General features: G+C 37.5%; 2 protein-coding genes and 1 long non-coding RNA gene across 10 annotated transcripts in view; 2 read left to right on the top strand and 1 right to left on the bottom strand.

Moving 5' to 3' along the window:
- LOC139974640 (uncharacterized) overlaps positions 1–24649 on the top strand; it is a 199104-nt gene that overhangs the window by 109168 nt on the left and 65287 nt on the right. The window lies entirely within an intron of this gene.
- The window catches only part of LOC139974997 (uncharacterized), a 42249-nt gene continuing 28028 nt past the window's right edge, over positions 10429–24649 (bottom strand). For both annotated transcript variants that reach the window (XR_011795621.1, XR_011795620.1), the window contains exons 3-4: positions 12441–12607; positions 10429–11375 (exon numbers count right to left, since the gene is read on the bottom strand). This is a non-coding gene — a long non-coding RNA (uncharacterized lncRNA). The remainder of the gene's footprint in view (positions 11376–12440; positions 12608–24649) is intronic.
- LOC139974996 (uncharacterized) overlaps positions 18894–24649 on the top strand; it is a 35544-nt gene continuing 29788 nt past the window's right edge. For 3 of the 7 annotated variants that reach the window (XR_011795618.1, XR_011795615.1, XR_011795611.1), the window contains exons 1-2: positions 18895–19153; positions 19769–21006. The gene's annotated coding sequence lies outside the window, so the exon portion shown is untranslated. Of the gene's footprint in view, positions 19154–19768; positions 21007–24649 lie in introns of all 7 variants that reach the window. The other 4 variants (XR_011795617.1, XR_011795612.1, XR_011795619.1 and 1 more) reach the window with 4 other exon arrangements.

Below are 24649 nucleotides of genomic sequence, written 5' to 3'. Positions count from 1 at the left end.
ACTTCTCGCCTCCCCACCATCCTGCCCCTCCACCTCTCCCATCTCCACCCCTCTTCCCCTCCCTTCGCTTTCTCTCTCCCTCCTTCCCCTCTGCCTCCTCTCTCTCCTCCCCTTCTGGCCTGCCTTCCATCCTGCCCCTTCATCCCTCCCATCCCTGTCACGTTGCTCATGTACTTTTGAAATGTAACACCTTTTCATAATTAGTGGTGGCGAAAGCACGTATCTACGGTAGCCGAGAGGAAACATTAAAAAATGAAATTACTATTGCATTCGAAATTTCGACCTATATACTTGAAAATCCACATACGTCTAAAATTGTACTTTTTATGTTTAAAATCTTTTTAAGATTATTACAGCTAAAACGCTAGGGCTACATCTTTGCCATCTTTCTTTCATTTCGAACCCCCACCCCACCGCCACTCAATAGAGGCAAGGGAGACAGTGATACGGGGGATCACTTCCATCCCAGTTTTGTGGAAAACTTCAACTTTGTGCCTCTTTTCAAAAGTAACACGTGACCCTTTTGGCCATTAAAAGTAGTGTAACCCTTTTCCATTTGCGTAAGTAAAATATGTGCCCGTCGCTATTTAAAAGTGCCCATATGTTAAAGATAAAAAAGATGTTTGTGCCCCGCCAAACTGAACCGTCTTCCGCTGTCCCTGCTCCCGCCTCCAAACTCCCCATATTGGCAAGGATATATGACTCCACGAACTTTGTTACATATATAGACTGGACTATGCGTGCTGTCCACCCAACACTGGCGAACTATCCAAGTCCATGCAGCACTATCGTGTATAACGTGTATATCAGCAGACGGAAGGATAACACGTACAAGATCGTTACATCTATTTATCAAAATATATGAGAACGTAAAGTAACCTTTAATTACCCATCCATCCGTCTAATTAAGATGCCTAACATACCAGCCCAGCGGTATAGATACATACCTCCCCATCAGGTACTTATTGAGGCTGTGATCATTCCTAGAGACAACTGTCTATCAATATGAATATGGGACAAGGAAACGACGCAGCCCAACAGCACACAGCAATACATCATAACGGTTAATTGCGTGCCACTTTTATCGAGGACGTGGTGTGAAAATAATTCCGCCTCGATGAACCATTTGGGCCTCTATAGTACTTGAATGCTCTGCTCAGAATGCATGGACAGTGACCTTATAGGCTACAAGTACATGTGTCAATGCAGTACAGGTTTTATACCATTGAAAGATACACGATCAAACGAGTATAGTTTGTTTGTTGTATTCGCACTCATATTGTTCAAAATACCCAAAAAATATAACAGAGATGACATAATAGAACGGAACAGATTGAAAAGAACCAAAAAGAGTAACAGGAGCTAAACCAATTGGGCTGAGAGAAAGTTGGCCCATTTCAAATCGGGGTGACTTCCAATGTGGGGGTGGGGGGGGGGTGAGTATAGTGACTTCGACTAAGCGGGGAAAGGGAAGGGATCAGGAATGGAGAAAATAGATCAAGAGGACGGGTGTTGTAGGTATACACAAATCCTTTTTTTCAACCTCGCTCCAAAATTCAAAACAAGCACAACCTTGCATTATAGGATGTACAATAGCCTATACAAATGCTTCAGAATGCACAATTCAACCTACGTCCAGTTTGATTCTACTGGGGGACATAGCTGCCTCTACCTATACATGGCAGTCAGTTTCAACGACCCCATAACCACACCCCATCTTTATGAAATCCTTGATCCGCCCTTTCGAGAGGGAGGGAGAGAAGGAAGGAAGGGACAAAAGGGAGGGACGACGGGAGGGTTTGTTTAACTTTATCCCCCCCCCCCCACGAACCCATGTGGATGTCCGAGATGTCCACGAACCCCCAACTTTTCGAGACACGATCTGAGTCATTATTGTCACTCAACACTGAGAATTTTCAAGCATGAATTTATGCTAACTTTGCTCTGTGTCGGGCAACATGGAGGTCATCTGGAATTTCCAAAATAATAATAATTACTTTGGCCAACCTTTCAGTTACTTTATCAGCTCTTTATCTTCACGACGTACTGTCATGCGTACACCAACTTCACCAAAGTCATGCGGCCTGTGTCTGTTTCATAATTCAGTTATTTATCACATGTACGGTACGGTACCACTATGGCAACATATGCGTATGGAACGCGAAAAGAGTTTGTCGATAGGTATACGACTTTTGTACATTACTAAATTATATGATATATCAGATTTCAGTGCAACAAAAAGTAGTCTAGTTTTGACTTTCAGAAACGTCACACGAGCCCCCTGGGATGGACTCACGCACCCCTGGGGGTTCATGCACCCCTGAGTTAGGGAACCCAAGGCGTAGAGGGAAGTCGAGGAAGCTTAGTAAAAGCTTCATCGAAATTGAAACAATAGCCGCTCGTCGAACATGTCGTCGCTACAGCAACCAGACATAGTATTGATTCAAGTATATAATTGCTAAATTAATAACGTGACTTATGCAAAATAGAGAGTACAATGCATGGTTTGGTTGTTTCCCTGTTCGGCTGTGACTACATTTGCATTCAATATTTCCTTTCCACTGTTCGTTTCATTTTACCCATTCAAATGTAAATATAATAGACAGCTATATAGAGAGCAGAGAAATTCAAAAGATATCTGAAAGTAAAAGGCCGGACAGTAAAAAATAATAAGAAAGGCTTAATAAATCAACACATGTAACTTTTCATTCTATTTTTATAGCTAGCCTTACATTCAAGTGTTGTTTCTCTTTAAATAAAGATTACAGCGTACACGGTAGAGTAACAAAAAAATCTCCTTTTCTTTCTTACTGAATATAATTTGTGATTGAGCAAACCGTTTCGCGACAGATTCATCGACACTGATTAAACGTGGAAGGAAAAATAAGCCAATATTGAATGGAATATAAGCATGGTGAGACCCACGTCCGCCTCTCCACCCCCCCCCCCCGCCCCCACCCCAACCAACCCCCTCACATCAGTTTCTTTTACAGATACACAGTTTGACGTCCACCGAATGTTACACTGTTATACATCCTATGCACATCGTTATAGTTTTATAACCAGCTTTTATGTATACACAACACGCGATATCAAATGTCGAAATGGTTAACAGATGCGCAGTTCCTTTGACAAGGTTTTGATAACAAATGAATCATGGAACTTTAATTAAAACAATATCAGCTCATCATTCATTCATTCAAGTAAGGCAAAAGAAGCAATCAATCTGAATATTTGAAGTTGATGATAAAAGCCGTGTAAATTGTTTTTAGACAATTTTTTCATTTTACTGACGGTATATGTTTATATATAGTAAAACATTTAATCAATTTAATACTTAACGATTTCTATATGAAGTGTAATCATTTTAATATTTCTCTACGGAATTAAAGATAATGAATTGTCCATTTATTTAAAAATGGGCTAATTATTGGATAATTGGATGATTACGTTTACTTTCGAAGACGTTAAGCAGATGTATTTTTTTTTTACACTTTGTATTCTAATGCCGAATTGGTAAGGACCCGTATAAGGAGTTTTTAAACAATATATCATTTTACTGACGGTATGTTTATATACTAATAACATTTAATCAATTTATTGCTCAACATTGCATAATGAAAAGTTAATCATATAGATATTTTTTTACTATACGAAGAACTGCTCTGTATGAAGAATTTATCAATTACATAATTGATAAATGTCTCTCAAGAAATCAAACGAAACAATCGCAAAATGTAGATGGCACCTACACTTTTCCATACAACTTTGATGCCGCTAAGAAGTTTCATGCTACCTTTACTGGTATACTGTGAAAAGTAAGCACGACATACGTTCTTGTCCGCTGGTTTTGATCCACTTTCTGTTTTTATTTATCTTTACCACTGACTGTCTGTCCCAAGGGCGTAGGAACCGGGGGGGCTGGGGGGGCGCCAGCCCCCCCAGTGAAAAATGTGGAGGGGCGGAAGTATCATTCCGCCCCCCCGCTCCGCAAGTCAGAAAACCCCTTTTTCATTTCCAAATGAGAAAAAAATCTCATTTGGAGCACCAAATTGCATCTAAGGCCAGCTGAAAATACAAAATTAAGTTTACAAAATGGAGTGGGTGTTGAAGTGTGCTATATTGCACCAAATTGCATCTGAGGCCACCTGGAAATGCAAAAAATTCCAAAGGGGAGGGGGACACCCCCTCCCCTTAGACCCCTCCCCCAGGCCGGCCATCAGTCTTCAGCCCCCCCCCCCACTCAAAAGTACCTTCCTACGCCACTGGTCTGTCAAAATTCCATCATTATATCCCGGTGTACAAGTATACGTTATCTCTGTAACAGACAGCATCTCAATCATCCCTTGATGTTTCAATTCGATGCATCTTCTTTCAAAGATACCCCTGGGAGGTTTCCTCTTAATTTAATAAATTGATTCGCATCTCAGCGCCATTTAAGAATATACGAGTGGCAACTGCTATTTCGACCTGTCAAAAGAATGTGAGGCCTACCGTTATCAGATCTAATGTAAAGGTTACGGTAGGATATGAATGAATGAATGATGAAGATGGGTTTAAATTAGCATAAATCGATTTCCTGAGTAACATATGATGCTAATGTAGCAGCTGCTATTACGATGGCTTTGCCTTTGCCTAGCTGATTAAATTCGTCCAGGCAAGGGTATTTTGCTTATCGTTACCTATATGACTCATAAAATCAACTAGCCGCAATGCAATTTGGTAATTGTTTGCGGCCGTTTGCGTGGCAGCCAATTTATCAAGGATACATATAAAGGTTTCCATCTTTGGTAAAGGTGGAACTGCAGAGGTTAGTTAAATGACTGGGTGTAAGGCGAAAGCTTTAGACAAGAATATATCCACTATGTAGTATGCTCGAGGTATGCAACACATGTATAGGTTTAATATAGGGATACAACTAATGTCCACTTAAGAAAGTGCAGCTTCCAAAGGGCTAAGAACAGGCGAAAGGTTACGAATGAGAGATTTAAAAGTTTAACAGCCATTTATCATTAGAAAAATGGCAATCTAATGCAAAATGGCTGTTAAACTTTAATAAAATTTTTTTCACATTGTCATACAGCGATGGCGGGCAATCTGGCATGGGATGGAGAAAAGGGGGGGGGTGTAGGGGAGGGGAGAAGAAACTTCGGAGCACAGCGGTACTATCAGATAGCTTTGATGATTTATGCATTTCCTACCACAATCTTAGAATTTGCATGTTACCCTAATATTAGGAAAATTAACATGAATAGTACAAAACACTTATAACCTCGTGACGTCATTTTTCGACTTGATCAAGTTCTGCGATTCTTCAGTGTGGATACTTTCCATAAGGAATATGATATGTGGGGTGGATATTCCTTACAGCCTTGGTCCTTCCCCAACCGACCACCACCTTCCCACACCCCGTCCCGCCCGCCCTACAACACTCACCACGCACAAAATATCTCCCTATCCTCATCCAGATAATAAAAGCCAAAGCTTTGCCTTTGGGTTTGTTACAATACCGTTAGGATAAATTGTGAAACTTGTAACATGGTACTACAGCGTTCCCTCGCCCTACAGGATTCTGGTCACCCCCGCCCATCCCAACTCCTATTCCACTACTTCCCAATTTCTTGATTCACACAGATGGATAATGCTTGCATTTTGCAAGTTCTTTCAATAATTTTCGGTTGGCGGGAACTTGATGAAATAGGTTTGAAACTCCTGACGTCACGTTGAGCACGTAGGCCTATTGGTCTACACAAACAAGGGGGCACGGGGATGGTGCATGAAGAAAGGAAATCAGTCAGATTGCTTAACTCAGATGTATTTAGATCTTGCAAGTTCCGAACTAGTCGATGATCACATTAACCCCCCATCTCCGTTCCTCAACCCCAGCACAATGTAAATGGCACCGTTATTATACCCACCCACCCACCCCTCCCCCCCCCCTCAATAACTTTCAGCCTCAAACTAGATGAAGACGGAAGAGAGAACTCAAAAGTAATGAATGGAAAGAAATAAAACACAAAATGCATATTTTTGGGTGACATGGACGTGTCATATATTTCAAACACATCGTTGAAATGAAAGACATCACATATTTACAGAACGCAGCGACCTCACACTACAATAATACGACTTTGAATGTTGTACTGATATTTTCAAGGCAAACATAAAGACAGAATTTGTTTTTCTCGAATACTTCGTTTACTCATTTTAAGCCAAATTCAGTGAGATTAAACAAACCATTATAGTGAAACCGTTTCAGTAGACAACCCTTCTTGCCCTACAAACCACCTGCACCCAGCCCTCCCACCTTCCTCCCCCTTAACACAACCACTCTTTATATGTTAACTTCACATATATATTTCTTTTACTCAATTCTCCTCACCATCTTTAACACACCATCACCCTTCCCTACCTAATTTGGCCCTTTCCACCCCTCCCCTTCCGCACCACCCTCCACATCACTACCACTATCTGCAAAATATCTAATAAAACCATCTCGCTAACGCGTATTCACATGTATTCATTCTGTCGTAGCTTGGCCTACTACCAAACTTGTTATACTGAATTATGGAACATGAATATTATATAACCATCTTATTTCTCGTTTCAAGTTTAAACCAAAAATAATTATGACTCATAAACTCTTTGATTTTCAAGTATACTTTTATAACACTTGGCGGAGACACTTTGATATCTCAATTGCCTACATAACGAACAAAATTATTCAATATGATATGATTCTATCTTTCTTTCTTTGCCATTAAAAAGCAACCAGTAGTTCTTACCATGCACGAATAATTACATAAGTTCATGGTTTTCTTTCTGTTGTCTGTTTTCTTTGAAAAGTCCTGAAAGATAGCGTTCATTATGAACGATGCTTCAACTAGCTTTTGATGATTGATGTTAATACTACAGTTTAAGTACCTTTTGTTTTTAATTTTTAATAAGCTATAGTCTATTGACTTAATGAACAGTTCAATCATTACATATGGATATGACTGTCTCAATATGAACAAGCCCTCAATCTTTCACCGAGAATCTAGAGTTTTCAGTATCGATATCCATGGCATCGATATCCATGGCAACGGTGGAGCTTTCAAAAGTATCTCTTGGCAGTAGTTAAGCTTTATCGGTATATCTTCCTCTTCGTTTAAGTTATAAGACGTATACGTATAGCTAATGATAGCAAGATGTAATCATGTCAAATAAACAAGTGTGGCATGAGTCATATATCTGGCGCTGTGAGGCCTTTGATATATATATATATACATATATACATGTAAGCTCGTTAATAGTATACATTTTAGCTTAAAATCGCTACTTTAAGAACCATGCTTGGTGAAAAGAAAAACATAACAGTTGCTTAAAAGCAGAAGTTGGGGTTGATTATCAATCTCAAATGACAGGACAGTTTTGCATTTTCGACATCTTGTGTAACAAACAACGTTTTGCGGTTAGTCAGTAACTTTCAGAAGTATATTTATGGAGGCGGTTGGGGATCGGAGTGGGGTGGGCTAGGTGATATAGGACAGAAAACAAAAACAATGGACGTTTTGAAATGTTGACGGCACTACCAAAACATTGCAATAAACAATGTTTTTGTTTCCATCTAGTTTGCATTTTCATTTGCTATACATAATTCTTGTCAGTGTTCCTGGAACTGAAAATCAAAACCCGATTCCTACACTTTAAGGTTAGCCCTATAGGTTGTCGGGGTGTCTTTCAATAAAATAAGAACAAGAATATTCAACCAAAACCTTATGAGTGCTTTAAAGATTGACTGTTGTCAATAACAAAAGTTTCTTCGATGACATCACAATCATTTGAAAAGGTCATAGGTTATAAACAATCACGTACGTGGTCCACAAACCACACCCTGCGGCATGATGCTATGTATTGTTGAAGCTATATCTAAGCAGATACAGATAGTTGTTTTGTACAACAACGAAAATTCACTAAATATTTGAACAACCAATTTGAACAAAATGGTAGTATGAAGGACAATATGTGGTGAGGACGTTGGTGAAAGGGGTGGGGTGTGGTGGAGGTGGAGGGGGGTTACTAGGTCCTTTCCGCGTCGTAGTCAAATTTTGTTGGCTATTCAGAGACAATATATGAGATGCTTGTTGTTCTGTAACCCTTTAATAACTTTAAATTTAGAAACATCGGTAAGAAAATTCATAATACATGATTAAGGTCCTTATTATCCTTTATTTGAACGAAACTGACATAAACCACAGAGAGAGTACAGATGAACAGGAATATTTCAAGGTTACCAGAACTCTGATTTCCGAAATGTGGTACATGATAATTATATTTTTGCAGGTTTATGCTGCCATATTCTGTGTTTACAGACTGTGACTTAGCACAATCTGATCGATAAAAGAGTCACTCTAACCATTGGAATTGAAAACATGACCAATCTAACTATTAATACAGCATAGAGACATTTTCATCTTGACAAATATTCTGTTTTCCTTTTCTCCATGTATACCTTAAAGAAAACACATATAGTCTCAATACAAAGAGTTGACGTCACCGTGTCTTTACTTCAGAATACTGCATTGTTAAACATGCAGGACCATAAAACTGCCAACCTTTATGACATATGAAGACAAAATAAAGGAACGTGCTGAGCAAAATTGGAAAGGAATGACAAAGATCAGCTTATCCAATCAATGTTACTTATAGAGAGTAAAACAACGAATATGAGGTGGTTTGCAGAAGAAAATAAAAATAATGAACACTCTAAATAGGTCGTTTGTACTGCTACCTAACACGGGCATAGACGGTGATTAAGAAGGCTGGGAGGAGGGGCACAGGGGGGGGGGGGGGAATCATCCCATGTAATATTTTGCCCCGACAAAATTAGATTGAATAAAATCAGTGAATTTGTGTTTAGATGTTTTAGATGATGAACTTGCTTCTCCTAACATTTTTGGGACAACATCCACATGCCCCTTGGCTCCACAGTTACCCCCTTCTGCCTATTTCTGACCATGTTTGCACCCTACCCTCATGTCACAAAATGTAGCAACTTTGCTATCTTCCATGCATGGTTGTACAGTTGTAGGCCCCTTGGAAACGTATCATTATTAGGCTATGCAGCGTGAGTATATAACACCTTATGGGCGTAATTAGTTGTAAATTTTTGATACAACTGAACACCATCTTTTCATAGATAGAACCTTGGATTCGAAGAGAACCATTCCTTATCTTTCATTAATGACCATGATATATGACCATGCCCATGTTCTATATACTTATATTCATGGGCCTACTCGATTTAACATATAGGCCTATATTAACTCGAAACTGTGTGCGGAGGGAGTATAGCATACAACCTACCATATAATGCTGAACATAACAATGGGCCTTCAGAGGTGAGTTGATGAAAAAAAGGTTTAGAGTGAATACAATGGATATACGAGAAGATGAAAAGAGTACAAGCAATAAAAAGGAGATAAGAAACATTAAAACTTAAATAATACTTAAACAAAGAAACTATAGAAAAGAAAGCACAAAATATCTATGTAGATAACAGGAATACACAACTAAACCAGCAGGCAATAGTACACAAAGATGCTAGTTGTAAAAAGTACAATATGGTGGGTTTCTGTGCAGTTGAACCATGTTTAAGACACAAAAAGGTATATGTATTAAATGACCCCACAGAATTCAAGCGTTTCCAAGTGTGTTGAAAATAAGCAATGGCAGTCAACAAAAGTAAATACGTGCGTTATAATAAATACGATAAGAACCGGCCTCTACATACCCCTCCACCACCCCCTCCTCCTCACCCCGGTCCCTACACCCAACCTCCCCCGACAAAAAAAATTGTTATTAAGATAGCGACAAGCTCAATTAATTTTCCATCTTGATAGTCTAACGTAAATGTCTTCCTTTGAAGGTAAAGTGTGGTCCTCATTTCATTTCATTTTGCATCAAATATTGGCACAGCTGGGTGTTTCTTGTTTACATCTGGTCCCACCATTTTCGTACTATTTATGCAGCTGCATATATATATATATATATATATATATATATATATATATATATATATATATATATATATATATATATATATATATATATATATATATACATATATATATATATATCTATCTATATATATATATATGTATATATATATATATATATATATATATATAGCTATATATATATATATACATAAATATATATATATAGAATAATATTTTACGGAGACTGTAAGTAATTCATTCGTTTGTTGATCATATTATCTTATTTCGTTGATGGTACTTGTGTAACACTTTGCAATTATTATAATATAATATTTGCTTTACACGAGAAGAGAGCGTGTCGCCCTAACGGAATATATAGTCTGGGTTCGCGTTTCGCTTCATTAAGTCTCCCAATTGAAAGTGCAATGGAACGATTTGTATCAAACTATAATACAAGACAAATATATACTATAGCCAACAATGCTTGTCTAATCTATAGTGGGCTACTCTTTTCGACCCCCATTGTTAGGGTGTTAAGTGGTTTAGGCAGTAACAATAATACACTGCTATTGTATTGCATTGTTCATTTTGAGTGAGTAATGGGGGTATTTAAATCTAGGTTTTGAAAGAAAAATGGCGTGTTCTAACTTGTTCGTTTTTTTTTTAATTTTATATATATATTTCGAAATAAAAAAGACCAAACTATAAAACTTACCATGCAAATCTTAAAGTGTGCAACGGAAATGTAGCTACAGTATATAACTGCTTTTATTGTTGCTCTTGTTGAATAGAAATTGTCAAACTACTGTTTGTAACCTCTGGCTGCAAAATAGTCACACATTTATGATACAAGTTCACTACAATTCTAAGGCAATATGGTAACTTATGACAAATTCTGATATCCCCCATATACCTTTTATATGTTCTGCTACTAAAATATTGTTTCATTTTTTACACTTTTGCTTTTTTTATCCAATTTTGAACAATCAAACTTAAGGTTGGAATGGACAATGTACCATGTTAAAGACGGTATTTGTTACAGTTCGGGATTTCTGCGTAAGTCTTCTAACACGTTACAAGACGCTTCCTTATAGGTTACGCCAATCTACATATCAAATGTCTTTCTTTTTCCTCCTTGTGAATAAACCGTTTCCTTTCGTATGTCCAGATCCCTTTTGCAGGACTTACATAGTCACCGAATGATTTTTTCGTTTTCTTCAGTGTCTTGATGTCGCTATATGGAGCCTCAAAAAGCTGAAATGATATTTTCTCCCTAAACATTCTGCAGCATGCCCAAGTTCCTTTGTAAATATTCACATAGCTTTTCACGTCCGAAAAATAACAACGCTCGCTAGCTTGGTTCTATAGTAGCCTCAATTCATGTACTGCCATCTGAAGAAAAAGATGAAAACGAAAGACAAACGATATTATATCTAAACGGAAAGAGGTTTAGAAAACTATAAAAACTACATGTAGACAATACGAAAGTATAACTGAAGTGCTGGCATCATTCAATAAAGGAAATAATGTTAATACGGAAAAGGGCGTTATTGGAGTATCATGCCCGTCATATTATGTATAGGCCTAGCTCGCCTACCATACTGATTGCTAACACTTATCCACATATTGCAAGCGTGCATAGGGTTTATGTTGGTAATTGTATAGGCAACAGTACCAAATATATCATAGGGAAAGAATCATCAATATTTGCCTCCAAAACCAAAAAATCATAAGGTGTGTAGAAGGACTAATCCTAGCCCATATTATTGCATATCCTCTTTCTCATGACCGCATGTCTATATTAAACCCATGGTACTCGATATGTTATCTCTTTTCACTACTGACATGTCCCAATGTTTAAATTCATGTCTTATGTCTCACATCCATATACTCTTAAAATCCATACTATACCATTTACATACTCTCGTGTCCCTATACTTTCTACATTCATACTTCCATGTCTATACTGTATATTTTTAAATTTTTTTTATAATGTATATACTTTCATTTCGTTAGTGTGATATCCCTATAACAGTCCTTCTCCTAGTGTGATATCCTTTTATTTACTATTATGTCCTCTGTCTCACATCCATACCCTAATGTCCCTAACATTAGCATAGACACTTTGACATTAGAAAAACACAAAACACCGCGATGGCATGTAAATATTTGTGGAAATGAAAATCTGGTATATTAGTGTCACTTCTGGGCTACCTTATTTATTTGTATTTAACGGTTGCAATATTGACATATGTTTGCTCGATGTCATCGCTTGACAAAGTCATGGTAGAATGTCAATTGAAGGTAATTTAAATTAGTGACAAATGAAAACTATAAGCTTCTATAGCTTTCTGTCACACTCTATATGGTTAGCTACCGTGTCAACGTTTCTAGTCAAAAGTTCTTTTTAAAATTTGATCTTTATTATCCAGGTCCTAACTTTATAAGCTTTTTTACCTGGCTTCTTTCTCTTCCTTCTAGCTGGTTCATTCGACGAAATTGGAGTCATTCCTTGAGCAGCAGTCACTGCAGTCGTCTTTTGCGCATTTTCATCCTCTTGATTTTCTTGTTTCGCATCTGACCCTTTGGACGAAAAGCAATTTCCCTGGGTACCCATGGTAACGCTGAAAGAACAAATAAATGTGAGAAATTTTGTGACAATAATTTCACAGGAAACGAAATGGGATTTTTTTTTTAAAGTATTATCTATGGGCAGATGGCAGACAACGGATGGGAGGGGGTTATCTTATACTTTCCAGGAAACAATAATACTACACACACTTCACAAAAGTAGTTTGCTATATTCGTTTTGCTAACTACAACAGGAAGAGTTCAACATCAAAATGAAAAGAAAGTTAACATTAAATCAGCGAAAGTGAACCGGGCAGGATGTGCCTGAAAGTTTTAGAAACGCAAGTAGGTAGTAGAATGCTTCTCCAAACACCACGCCTACTGTGTTGTGGTAAGTTTAGGAATCACACCGCAGATTAGAGTAGCGCACGCCCGCCAGAGAGGTTAACAATTGTCGGAAAATAGCCCAAAAGTGACCTACTGTATCGATATTTATTTGGCATTTGTTTGAGTCATCATCATACTATTTGATGCTTGGATGTTGAGGAGGATGAAATAAACTATACAGATGGTTTAGCAAATCTGGAGGATTTAAGGTGATTTAAGGTATTTTAGAAAAATCTTGGGTGGAACAAGAAGATTCGGCAGCGACAGCTGGCAGATGGGTTTGGGGGGGGGGGGAGCACTATGATAACTTTGATCCCTTCTAGCTCCAAATCAAAACGGTAATGTTGGCAAAAGTTGAATGTGCTGTGATAGCCCAAGCCATCAGCTATGATATGGTGGGTAGGACATGTCAGTTGAAAACTTCTATCTATGATCTATTGGCCTTGGAAAGTGATGTGTTTAGTGTGTATGTCAATGGGAGTATAATTAATTGTGGTGCGACACCTTTATATATAAAATCAATCACTGTAGAAGACATGGTAGGTGTCCATTCCTTCATGGTCCTAATTTGCTAGAGACTTAAAATCCAGTTTGAAAATACGACAAGCACTTTGAAGGAAATTATATAGAAGAGATAGATATAACACTTAAACAAGTCTTGTCACTACAATTAAGACTTTAGTCGTCGGAATCGCTATTTTCAATACTTGCGTGGCAGGACTATACAGAGGCTGGGAAGCTATGATGGACACACGTAACAAATTTACTTAAAAGAGTAAGCCCTCTAAGCCTCATGTCTAATGCCCAAAGCGTTCAGCCACAGCTGGTAAAGGGGGTGCGAACGATTTTTCATCCACCTCTATAAGGGGTGTGACTAGCGGGGGGGGGGGGTGGGAGGGGGAGCGGATTTTTGTTTATAAAAACGAAAGCTCTGGTCTACGACTTGAAGAAATAGTACACTACCAAAATGCATTCCTTACGCTTTTATAGATGGTAACCCTCCGTTATACAATACCGTCCTTACTGCTTATACGATCTCAATTGAATTTCGCAGATTCCAAGCCAACGTTTACAGGGGCTTTAATTCGATCTTTCTAAAGCCGCCATTTCGAAAAGTCATTATAAAATGTTAGAACTCTTCTATTGTAAACATTCGGTATTTATGTTTGTCTCTTTTTTTCTTTACCATAACATATTGCACCATCTGATCAACGTGTATTTCATTTGGGAATACCGCCCGTTAATGACTTACGCAATTCGATACTCTACAGCCTACGTCACTTGATACATTGTGCAATATTGGGTTGCTTGCGTCGCTAGGTGCCGCAATAGAGAGCTAACTTCGAAGTGGTGTACTTTGCACGCCTATCCGTATGTGTCATATGAGAACAACTGGCAATGTGGTATCGAAGTTCACACCCAAACAATAATCAAACAATTGAGTACGTGTACAATAAATACTGTGTAGGTTGGAAGTCATGTTCAGACTTGAAGTATCGACTATTTTATCGAATTAAATAACAACTGTTGCAACGAATGGTTAAGAGGGTTAAAGGAATTCAGACCACTGATGAAATGGTAAGATTCCCCGTTTTGCAAGATATATAGGTGGAAGGAACTTCAGCAGCCAATGAGCTTGTTACAACAGTTTGCTGGTGGTTTGTTGCTAACTGGGAAACACGGTAGAAGCGCAATCGCCTGGGGAATTCCAAGATTCTACGGATGCCTGTAAAGTACATGCTGGCCCACGACGAATTTAAATCAATTTGCCCAGGCACGGTGGCTAATCAGCCCGTTGTTACCCTTTCGATAGTTGGTTTATATTTTGATAAATCATGCAGTGTTACATATTATGCCCAAGCAGTAGTCGACGTTGCTGGTCATAAAACAAAGACAAATTTCCCAGTAATGGAGATAACGCCACGACCAGTGTTAACTGGTAAATATACAATGAACGTACCGTATAGGTAGTTGTAGGTAGTCATATATAGGATAATAATATGTGCTGGAGAGCTTGGCCGTATATGAAACTGTGTGTACCATTCTGGTTGATTTTTTTTATATTATATCTTCGATGATTATTGGCAGCTATTGCAACTTAAAGGTTATTGGTCTTCCACTTCGCCCCTCCCCCTACACCCCCAATCGGCCCCACATATCCATCCAATATGCAGGTAAATCTAAAATGGGTCGCCATATGTATTATTCCCTCTCTGGAATCGTCCATCTAAGTAGACCCGCCGTCCTCAAACCCTCAACCCCCCCCCCCCAAAAAAAAAAAAAAAAATTCCTAAGTATAACTTGTTTTCTGAATTTGGAAATTAACATGGCCACTAAGCATTACCGTATTATATGGCGTATATTATACGCGCAATGTAACCGTAGGCTAGTTGAAAGTATGGAAACTTAACCTAATTGCTGCATAAAGCGCTTTGAGGCCTTTGCATAAAGCGCTATATAAATATTTGCTTATTATTATAGCGCCTCTTATTTGACGTGTCATTAGCTTTGGGTTGCACAACCTATGAAAATCAGAGTATAAGGTTGTCAACGTGTAGTGATAAAAATGAGCTGTCTGTATTTTATAAAAGACCTAAATTCAAACTTTACACATATTCTACTTTCAAAGATATTTCCTCGGGAGATGAGGGAAAGGGTATATGGGTAGGGATATTGCATGTCGCAGTTTACTGCAACTACTTATGCTCAGAGTCAGCGATAATATGAAATACAATGGTGAAAGTACAAGCTGTGGTCAAATATTGTTATTCTTAGAAAATTTCGGTCAACGTTTGCAAATCTGTACTAAACCATATCTACTCACATTAAACATATCTACTCACACTTAACATAACTTCTCTCACTAAGCATACGTTTCTTTACTTACCAGGCATGATATCATACAGAAGTGTAAGATCACACACACATGCTACCAAACATATGCAGACGTTAGCTGAGTAGAGGCACAAAACCTTTTTTAACAAAATCATTCCTGTATGGGGTGGGGAAGGGGGGGGCGCAAGAAGAGGAGCCTTTAAAAAAATCTAACGTGACATGAATGTTTTGTAACGTAGGTCTATTATTTAAATTAAGGCTAAACTATTCCTTTCGTTGTGTCATATATTATATATAGATTATCTTAAAGTCATGGCAATGTCCACCTATACCCACCCCCATACCTACTTACCGTTAACAAGACTATCAAGTTTATAACGGAAGTTTAATTGTTCAGACTGCAGAGTTAAATGAATGAAAGTGGCTGTTTTACTTCTTATTCTTCCGTTTGGTTGATACAATTGTTTGCACTTAGACCTAACTAACCAACCTGTTGTAAACTTGTAAACAAATGTTTATCACAATCAACTCAAATAACATGTTTTGAGACTGTCCGCAAACCATGAGACTCGACCCAATAAGTGTAAAGCCCTCTGCAAAAAACAAAATGGTGGGTCGAGGGATCTTTACAAATGGCATAAACAGTTATTAAATGTAGATTCTTCGGAGCTTACCGACGTATTGATTCAGTTACCCCCCCCCCCCACTTTTTAACCAATAAAATTTGGTTCATAGTTAAAGCCCTAGCTTTCTGGGAGGTTGGAGTCTGGTTGGTCAGTCCTTATATGGAACAATCTGAGTCGTTAACCTTAATAATTGAGGACCGCTGCTTTAAGGCAATATGGAAGAGAAAAAACCCCTCATAACATTTCTTTATCAGAGCCTTGGGATTGACAACGGCATTTCTGACAGGTGAAACGGGGAGGGAGGGGGACGCTGAAATTGATTAAGTAACAACATAATGTTGTCTGTAATTTCTATATACCGACCTCTGGAGGCCAGAAGGACGCAGTTTCATAACTAACAGGGGGGAAAAAATCCTGTTTATTATCACATTTATGACGCATATATCTTTACATGTGTAGTTATCTATAGTTGGTATATATAATTGAAAGAACACTAAACGTTTGGACATATAGTAAAGCATAATAATAACATGCCAGAATTTGAAATGGCCTTAGCCTAAGCTGTTAGGTTGTATCAAAATAAACCATATGAACAACACACAATGTTTTCTATTACTACCTATTCATTGAACCAGAACCTCATCAAAATGAAGACATCCCAAAACGTCGTGATCTTCATATGAATTTTTAATGAATTCGGCAGTCCCATTTCACAAATTATTCTGCATTGTTTTTATTACTAGCGGCATTAGTGTCAATATTAACTCCTGGTTGAATACATGATTAGTGGCCCGTATACAGTTTTCTCCTGCTGTCTAATTCCCTCGTCGCCAAGGCAACGTATCCTCTATATAATATCGTTCGGGCTTTACATTGTTTTTGCATTTAGACCAAATTGTCAAAACAGCTGCTTACCCTTTTTTTTATAGTCTGCCTGTTGCCTTTACCTGGCACTGTGCGAACATAATAGAAAAGGAGGGGGGGGGGGGGGGGAGTGATGTATTTTATAATCTATTTTCTTGAATATTAGAAATTATTGTTTATGTTTTGTAACAACTTTGTGGTTGTTATGTTTTTATGTTATCCCATTTACATGCGCACCTCGTGTGAAATTATCTTAAGCTTTGAAGTGAATACTTGTTTTACGATAGAGAAGGAGGAGGAGAAGGAGAAGAAGAAGAAGTAGAAGGAGAAGGAAAAGGAGAAGGAGAAGGAGAAAGAGAAAGAGAAGGAGAAGGAGAAGGAGAAGGAGAAGGAGAAGGAGAAGGAGAAGGAGAAAGAGAAAGAGAAGGAGAAGGAGAAGGAGAAGGAGAAGGAGAAGGAGAAGGAGAAGGAGAAGGAGAAGGAGAAGGAGAAGGAGAAGGAGAAGGAGAAGGAGAAGGATAAGGAGAAAGAGAAGGAGAAAGAGAAGGAGAAGGAGAAGGAGAAGGAGGAGAAGGAGAAGGAGAAGGAGAAGGAGAAGGAGAAGGAGAAGGAGAAGGAGAAGGAGAAGGAGAAGGAGAAGGAGGAGGAGAAGGAGAAGGAGAAGGAGAAGGAGAAGGAGAAAGAGAAGGAGAAAGAGAAGGAGAAGGAGAAGGAGAAGGAGAAAGAGAAAGAGAAGGAGAAAGAGAAGGAGAAGGAGAAGGAGAAGGAGAAGGAGAAGGAGAAGGAGAAGGAGAAGGAGAAGGAGAAGGAGAAGGAGAAGGAGAAGGAGAAGGAGAAGGAGAAGGAGAAGGAGAAGGAGAAGGAGAAAGAGAAGGAGAAGGAGAAGGAGGAGAAGTAGGAGAAAGTGAATCAGAAGAAGGAAATGAAAAGTAGGAGAAGGAGTAGAAGGAGGAGAAGGAGGAGAAGTAGAAGATGTAAGAGAAGGAGGAGAAGGAGGAGAATGAGAAGAAGAAGGAGAAGTAGGGGAAGAAGGAGAAGAAGTAGGAGAAGAAGGAGAAGGTGGGGAAGGTGGAGGAGGAGAAGGAGAAGAATGAGGAGAAGGATGACCAGTTATACAAACATCGCTGACGAAAAAACGGTCACTTTCGTCAGTCTCGTTTGTCTACATTGGCCAACATTGGAATTGTCCTATCAACAGTTACTAGCGGTTAAACTAGACAACATTGTGCGTGCTTATTGTCACCCATTGCGCTTGCTTCTGGACAGCGCAGTGATCCCTCGAAGTGATAGGATGTGATTGCCAGTGGCTAGTACAAATCAACACCCCTCATTTATTCCACAATGCATAAAATTCATAACTTAAATTTTAAACGTTATAGCTTACATGTTTGGTACATTTTCTTAGGACTGTTTCGGACTCTTGGCATTGTCCATTGTATTGTTTTAGGATTCTTGGTACATGTCTACATGATTTAATTTTTTTTTTGTATTTATTTGAATACTATTGCCTGTTTAATGGGAGCATTCAATTATCCATTGAGGGGTTAAATACAGTTGATCAATCTGGAAATGTCACAATATGCGCATGCGCATCCGCATTCGTGTTGCTTTTATTCGGCGGGAAATCTGGTTTCCAGATAAACCCATGCAGTCAACCATTTATTGAACACCGTTAAAAACAGGTCGGCGATAGATGTTCAACTAAAACAGTTTCGTCTCAAAGAGAGGTGTCAGAGAGGTACTAAAACAATTACTATAACTGAAGCAAAGACACGATAATTTAACATGGATTCATTCCGCCTCAAATGCACGGGATGTGGAAAATTTGTAAACCAGCAAACAGAAGTATGCTCAAGTGGAGGTTGTCAAAATGAGCCGATTGCAAGGGTAGGTACAATTCAGCTGTATATACAGTATTACTAGATATGCTTCAAACCACATAGCTGCATAGTGTTGTTATAGCATCTGTGATAGCTGGAATCCAAATGCTTATTTAAATGAACTTATTACAACTATTGTACAAATGACCACAACACATCTCTGCAAATATTACAAATAAATCAAGATGATTAAGCTCAACTTCTGACAAATAAGAGGGGACGGAGGAGAAAGAAAGAAACGGATTGGGCTTGACAGGGGACTAACTAATCTGACCCCCTAGAAAAGTTATTTAGGGAAAGAATGATCTAAATTACTAAATGAACACAATATATGCATGATGTTTTACTTTAAATATAGTGTATTTAATTCCTTTATACTTATTCATTTTTGGTTGATACAGGAGTGGGTTGTAATCGGGCTAATGGAACATCGCATAGAAGGGTTAAAGACAAAATAATCATTAAAAATGTCTTCAGGCTGTCTTACGATACGATGAAAAGTTATGAACACACACATTTATACATTTCTGAGGCTACTACATCATAATTCGACAATATAAATAAAATATAATTTACTGCAAATACTTTGTGACTTTTCTTTTTTTATTTCCCCTCCGAAAAGTATAAAAAAATACCCGGGTCAACGAAGTTCCAGGTGGCAAGCCACAACGAACCTCCACGCAAACCAACTAAAAAATGATACACCGATCACCTTATGACGTTGCATCGGAGTTTGTGAAAGACCGATAAAAAATTAAAAAAAACTTTTTTTAGTAAATAAAATATATAGACCCATTTGATTTAAAAAACAATCAACAATTTCTCTTTCTATATTCCCTTTTAAATTTGTTGTTGTTTTAAATTGTTTGACTTTGTAGTAGCTTATCCCCAATAAATCATCTACGTTAAAGAAATATCCTGTCATCGTAAAATAGAGCTCAATGTGTGTATATGACTATATTACAATCATCCAAGTCAGGGCAGGAAAAATAGCCTGAAACAGTTACAACTTCCCTGTGTACTCCTCTTTGTGTTAAAGAATACAATGTAAGGAAAGAATGCAGTATTCTTAATATACCCGGGCCCATTATTAACACCGGTTCATGGGACTGTCTTCACCCTCCCCCCCCCCTTTCCCCCTAACATGGCTTCTTTTCAGACCTGGGTCTAACTCATTAAATATTTTAAAAAAGGCACTATATTGCCGAGTTCTTAATAAGCAAGTTAGCTTAACTGTTCCTTCCTGTTCATTGTATAGTATTTCCTGATAGGCTTTCTCGGTTTTTTCCTCTTTTAATCATTGACAAGTTATGCTATGTATTATTTGAGATATGACAGTTGTTATCTAAACCTTTGCCAGACATTACCTATGGAACCTTATCGATAACGAAACAACATTGTCTTCCCGCCATTTTCCCAAAAAAAATTAAGCGCGATTTGCTTTTAACTATAACGGTTGTGTCTCAACTTTAACTTTTTTACTTATAACAGTTTAGACAAGGCATTTCACAAGGCATCAGGCGGTGTGTCTATTTAAGAATATTGTACAGCCTTTAAGTTTATATCTAGCCAGCTAATACTGAGAAAAAAATGCCTAAAAAAGCTAATTGCAAACAAGTAAAAGTCACTGTCGTTGCTAATGTCAGTGTTAGCAACAGAGCTTTAAGTCAAGGGAAGAAATCATACACTCGGAAACCTAAGACGAACTCAGCTATGAAAACCTACAAGAAACCAGCTATAGCTAAGCCCAAAAGGACTACAGCGTCAACCGCTAGTAAGCGGTCTAAAGCGGTCGTAGGGACACCCAAAACCAAAATAAAAACTGTACAACGGTCCATCAACTATACAGAGAAGTATAAAGTGAGTAACATTTATAAATATTGTTTACCACTGAGTATAGGGCGGGGGGGGGGGGTAAGGGGGTGGGGTGGGGGTGGGGAGAGAGGATGGAACTGGTAAGTTCAGAGAATCGCAATCGTGAATGTCTTAAATGATGACAATGTTTTTATTATTTCAATCCACTTATCTTCAAGAAATACGCCTCAAAAGCTATATGATAAGTTAACGTTGGTTTTTATTCTTTTATACATCTTACATAACCTTGATATATATATGTTTGTATGTTAAGCCCACAGTGACAATTTTACCGTAGAAATATGTTAGAGAAACATCTAATTACCGTAGTCAGGATCAAACTTAATTTGCTGTAGAACCACGTAGGTGTATATTCAGAGAGCTAAATGCTGACGGGATAAAGCAACAAATTTTAGCCGTACGACACGGCCGCGCGTTATCAGCATTATCCCCAAAGGTCAATTGATTTGTGTGCAACAGCATTGACACACATAAACACACATCAATGAGTTTTAGGATACTCTTATATCTTTACAATATTTCGCGTTTAATTTGATCTTTTATGTTCCCTTTTTTATATCAATTTGGTTCGCAAACTAAAGGTTATAATTCTTAGATTTAATATGTTATATAAATAAAAAAAAACATGAATAGCTCAAGCTAATTTTAGGGAAGGTCGTCCTATTCGAAATGTCCTGAATGAATACATATCCATATGTATAACATATTTTTAGTTAGTATCAACCCCAGAACTAGATAAATAGGCTAGCCTTTATATAAATCTAATATTAGGTCGTCGCATAAATATAAAAATTAACATATATCATGAAAACAAAATACATACTATTTTCGTAACTTCGCTTCTAAAGACGAAATAATTCTGTAGGTTTTCAGCTTACCTTGTTTTTTATTCTTTCTCTTAGTTGTGTAAAAGCAAATCTAACCCCTTAATAAATGTATAAATCCGTTTGTGGCAAAGACAATTTTGTAATGATGAAACAATACAGAGCGATATGGGTCTCCAATAGCGGTATTCTATTTAATATGCAAAATGAGTTAGAAAAAATCCAATATCATGAAGAAGCAGAAAACTCTATGGATGTATTTGCTTTTTAATAGCGCAACATTTTTGAAAACGGACTCCGTGCATAGGAGGAACACGTAATTATATAATATGTATACGCAGAAAAAAGTAGGAAATTTAACCTTTGACATTATGACGTAGTATACATATATATATATATGAATATTCATATCTGGTTATATGTTTGAAAAAGCCCTTCCTCAGATTGTTACTAGTGAGTAGTGTTATCTTGTTACTTAGCACTTGCTATCACTTTAGAAGCATCAGTACTATTTAGTGAGTACCAAATTGCTGTCTACTTTGGTCAAGAAAATGTCTTCAGATCCAAAAAAAAGGGATAAAAGTAACCAGCACAAGTATATTGGCCCAAATATCGATGACAACCAGCCGGTTAGATGGAATTGTCGCGAATGTGGTACATTCATGAAGAAAGTTAGTGAACGGCGGGTGGAGTGCGCTAGTCAGAATAACTGCAAATTGGCGGGCAAACGGAAAAATACTGGATGTTTATAACGTCTAGGTAAGCTTTTAAATCAATTAATACTTTTGTTTTAACAGTGAAAAAAAACTCAAGGAAACCTATATATTAATGTAAGGTAATATAGCATAACAATTAATATTAAACCCATTTACAAAATATACAGGATACAACTGAAATATATAAGCTAGCTCGCTAGCTATTTCAGATTTCGCGGATTTGAGGGCAATTATTTGATTTCGAACCAATGCATAAAAACTAAAGCAACATAACCTTTATCCAAGATAAGAAAACATGACATGTCATGAATCGCATGGTGCTATTCAGTATAGGCTATCTAAATTTAATATGAAAGAGTGGACACGTGCATGGTAGTATAGAAACAGGTTCTCAGAACATGATTCATCACATGCATCACATTACGTCACAGAATATTCAAATAAAATAGGTAGGTTCGAATAACATAAGCCACTCCTCTATTCTAATTAGCTTATCGATATCAGTATACTTGCTACAGAAAACGCTTATCTTTTTTTTTGGCGCGAAATTTCCAAAATGGCCGAAACGAGCGTCATGTGTTTTCCCCGCTATATTACTACCTATGCACGTGAATGTATAGTCATTTATCATTATAATTGTTAAATTGTGATATCATTTGTCATAAAGAAGTAAAGGAAGACATGATATATAAACATCATCATGCCGAAAGCAAAAACGAAAAACACTAGTACAACTACAAAAGGTCCGAATACTAGCGGAAATTATCCCACAAAAAATAAAGTGGGAAATAAAGGCAAGAAGAAGACAAAAGGTGACAAGTCCGAGTCATCTTCTAAGCCGAAAACAAAATCTTCTTAGTGAAGCGTGATCGAGGTAGGATTTATATTTAATATCGTTCGCGTTGCGTGAAAACTTGTGAAATTTTATCAACTTTATTCTATATGATGACACATTTTTTACTTGCCTTTGCTCTAACCAAGGGTAATAATGTTCGGTATTTGTGTGAAGCGAACAATTTTCTCTCTCTCTTTAACTTAGGTATATATATATAGGCCTATACCATATGTTGCATGTTTATTTGTAAACGAACGTATTAATTAAACAGGCCTATACAGTTTACACCCTAGCTAATATATGATCATTTGTTGGATTTTAAGGATAAGTACAAATTTTGATATGAATTTGGAAAATTGGAACTCTTTCAAAACTTAAGGGTCTAAGCTGTGATAGTGTTTATGGTATAAGGATATGTCCGTCTGATCAACAGAAATACATCCTTAGAGAGACAAAGCTATATAGATAATCCAGTTCACAAAATTAGGCATCCGATTCCTAACCTTAATCAATATATACAGTAAAATATTGTTGTGTGTTGATTGGGGAGGGGGGGGGGGGGGAATGGTATGGAACCACAATATACTGGTGAATCAGCTCTGGTAAACATATGTATATAAAAATGACATAAAAATAGAAATTACGAATTGTTGCAAACAATTATAAGCAAAGTCTGACCTTTGGCATTATATATGACGTACGATATGAATATTTATATATCTGGTAATTGTCTTTCAAAAAAACAAGAAATGTTACTGATCCCCGTTTCGCTCATTCGCTTTCAGTGACCATATCGGCAAGCAATAGTTTAAATTTAACGTGGTGATCTGAACGGAAATATAGTTAATTCCTATTGGTTTGGTATAACAATAAAAGGATAAAAGCAACAAAGGAAAACAACTTACAAAATGGGTTCCAATGGACCTAACCGGTACACCAACAATTCGCGGACAATGCATGGATGGAATATGAGTAGCAATCAACCAAGGAGAAGCGGATATAGCCATAAATGTGTACGATGCGGACAGTTCAAGACCAAAATAACTAGTTGGCCTATTCAGTGGATATGTTTCAATACAAGATGTGGAAAGTATGGCAGTTAAAAGTCGGCAAACGGCATCACGTAAGAAGATTAATTAATTTAATTTAAGTTCAACTTGAGGTCTTAGTGAATAACTATCCAACTGAGTTATCAAAATGATTCTTTAAGGATTGCTTATATAATGCAAAATTTACGACAACTTTGATAGCCT

This window comes from Apostichopus japonicus, chromosome 10 (genome assembly GCF_037975245.1).
Source record: "Apostichopus japonicus isolate 1M-3 chromosome 10, ASM3797524v1, whole genome shotgun sequence".
NCBI lineage: Eukaryota > Metazoa > Echinodermata > Holothuroidea > Aspidochirotida > Stichopodidae > Apostichopus > Apostichopus japonicus.
This window is presented reverse-complemented; position numbering and strand designations above follow the sequence as displayed.